At 76.8% G+C, this 2500-nt stretch overlaps 1 non-coding gene across 1 annotated transcript; it reads right to left on the bottom strand.

Annotated features, from left to right (window-relative positions):
• Positions 1 to 1699: 1699 nt before the first annotated feature.
• Positions 1700 to 1852, bottom strand: LOC145715082 (5.8S ribosomal RNA). The gene has a single exon (XR_014137103.1). It is a non-coding gene; the product is annotated as a 5.8S ribosomal RNA (ribosomal RNA).
• Positions 1853 to 2500: the final 648 nt, after the last annotated feature.

The raw sequence follows: 2500 nt of genomic DNA, 5'->3' as shown, positions 1-2500 counted from the left end.
GGCGGAGGGGCGACGAGAGGACCGGAACGCCGGCCCCCGGGAAGAGGCCGCGGTCCGCACCCGCCCGGTTCTCCGGCCGACACCCAACGACGCAAAACACCCCAACGACGCCCGAGCCGCCCGCACCCCTACCGACGACCCCCCCCCCCCCAACGCACCAACAACCCCCTCCCCTCCAAACCCTCCGCGAGGGAGGGAGGGAGGGAGAGAGAGAGAGAGCGAGAGCGCGGGAGGGGAGAGAGCCGGGAGGGGATGGGGGGACGGGGAAGGTAGGGTGCGCGCACGCGGGACGGACACGGCCGAACGGCGGGCGGGCAGGCGGGAGCACGGGCCGGCGGCACAGGCGGGAGCCCTGCCGGGGTTGGAAGGCGGAGGGGTGGGGCGAGGAACGGGGGGTCGGGCAGGGCCCGAGGCGCGGGACGCGCCGCCTCGCGACGACCCCGGAGGGGGAACCGCGGCGAGCGGCGCGGGGCGGGGGAGCGGGGGGGGGGGGAAAGCGGGCGCGGGCGTGGGGGGGGTCCGAGCGCGGCGGTCGCCCCCGACCGCCGGCCCTTTTCCCCCCACGCGACGCACCCGGCCTCCCCCCACACACGTCCCAACGTGCCCCGCGCTCCCACCGCGGCCCCGGACCGGGCCCGGCGGACGGCGCGGCACGCCTCCAGCCACAGAGACCCCCGCGGAGAACCAACACCCCCCCCAACACCGCGACAACGCGGGCTCGGGGCACGCAGTGCGGCGCGGCCGCAACCCGGGGGGAAGCGCGCAGCGGCGGGCGACGCCGCGGCGTCCCGCGGGCCGCCGCCGGGGCACGCATCCCCGGGGCGCAGCCCCGCGCGCGACTCGGCCTCGGCGCGAGCCGCCCCGACAGGGCAAAGGGGGCCGGGATCGCCGGCGGGGAGCGGGGGCGGGGCCGCGGCTCGGGCCCCCGACCGCACGGCCGCGGACCGGGAGAGGAGGGGGCCACGGCAGGACCGCCGCGGTCGCCGCCCGGGGCAAGGCGGCGAGACCGACGGCGCTCCGGATCCGCGCCTCCACCCCCCACGACGGCCCGCGGGACCGCGCGGCACGGGGCACCGCAAAACCCTCCCGAGACCCGGGCGGCGATCCCAAAGACCGCGTGCGGCACGAGGGATCTCCCCCAGAGGGACCGCGGCGGCGGCCGCGGCCCTCAGGCGCGAGCTCTCCTCGCCCTTCCCTTTTCTCGCGGGCGGCGACCGGCCGCCTCGGCCTCTCCCCCCCGCCCCACCTCTCCCCCCCCCAACCACCCCACGCCACCGCCCCACGGGCGCCGGCCCCCAGCCCCCGTCCCACGCCCTCCCACGTCCCACACACAGGCCACCGCCGAGCGGACCCGGCGGGGCGAGGCGGGGGCGAGGGGGGTGCTGAGGGAGGCGGCAGGGACCGGACACACGGGGCCGGGGAGGGGGCGGGGGGAGGAGGAGGAGGAGGAGGAAGGAGGGAGGGCCGGCAGCGGCGGCCACCGTCGTCTGCACTTAGGGGGACGGAGGGCCCGGCGGCCAGGACGACCCTCTCCCCGGCCCACAGGTGACCCCGCACACCGAACCGCCGCGCAGGCGGGCGTGGCGGGGCGCACTCGGGCAGGGGCGGGCGCCGGCGGGACAGGCCCTGCGAGGGAACCCCCAGCCGCGCCTTACCCCCGGGAGAGAGACCCACCCGGGGGAGGCGATTGATCGGCAAGCGACGCTCAGACAGGCGTAGCCCCGGGAGGAACCCGGGGCCGCAAGTGCGTTCGAAGTGTCGATGATCAATGTGTCCTGCAATTCACATTAATTCTCGCAGCTAGCTGCGTTCTTCATCGACGCACGAGCCGAGTGATCCACCGCTAAGAGTCGTACGAGTTTTTGTGATCACCGGGAGGGCCAACCCCGAAAAGGGGCGACCCCCCCAACCTGGCACAGCACATCCCCGAAGGGTGCCTCCGGCCGGCCAGCAAGAGACAACAAAGACCAGACTCCGAGAGGTCGGAAGGGTTGGAACAGGGCAAGTCCAGCAGCCCGCCCCGCCACGCGGACGACGCGCGGGGCGAGCTCAGAACAACCCCACAGGCGCCCAGGGGGTTCCCGCCTGTCCCCTTCCCCCCAACACACACCCAAGGGACACGGGGCGCACGCACACGCACACGCTCACGCACCACCCGGCAGCCGCCGGGCAAGCCCCTCCCGGCAACCGGGGAGGGCCGTGGCGTGGGCGCAAGCGCGGCGGCGCCCCGGCCTGGGGCGGCGGGGGGGGCGGGCAGCGGAGTCTGGAGGAGACACGGGAAGACCAGCCTCCACGGCTCCCCACGGGCCCGACCGCCCCGACCCGAGGCGGACGGGCGACCCCCAAAGGGTCTTTAAACCTCCGCGCCGGGACGCGCTAGGTACCTGGACAGGGTGGAGGCGGGCGAGGTGGGTGGGGGACGAGGGAGCCCGCGACACCGCCAACCACCTCGACGCCGGCCCCCCCGGGGCCGCGGCCGGACCCACAAACGGCAACCGAA

This window comes from Panthera onca, chromosome Y, assembly GCF_046562875.1.
Source record: "Panthera onca isolate mPanOnc1 chromosome Y, mPanOnc1 haplotype 2, whole genome shotgun sequence".
NCBI classification, from domain to species: Eukaryota; Metazoa; Chordata; class Mammalia; order Carnivora; family Felidae; genus Panthera; species Panthera onca.
The sequence above is the reverse complement of the archived record's forward strand: the minus strand, read 5'-3'. Positions and strand labels throughout refer to the sequence as shown.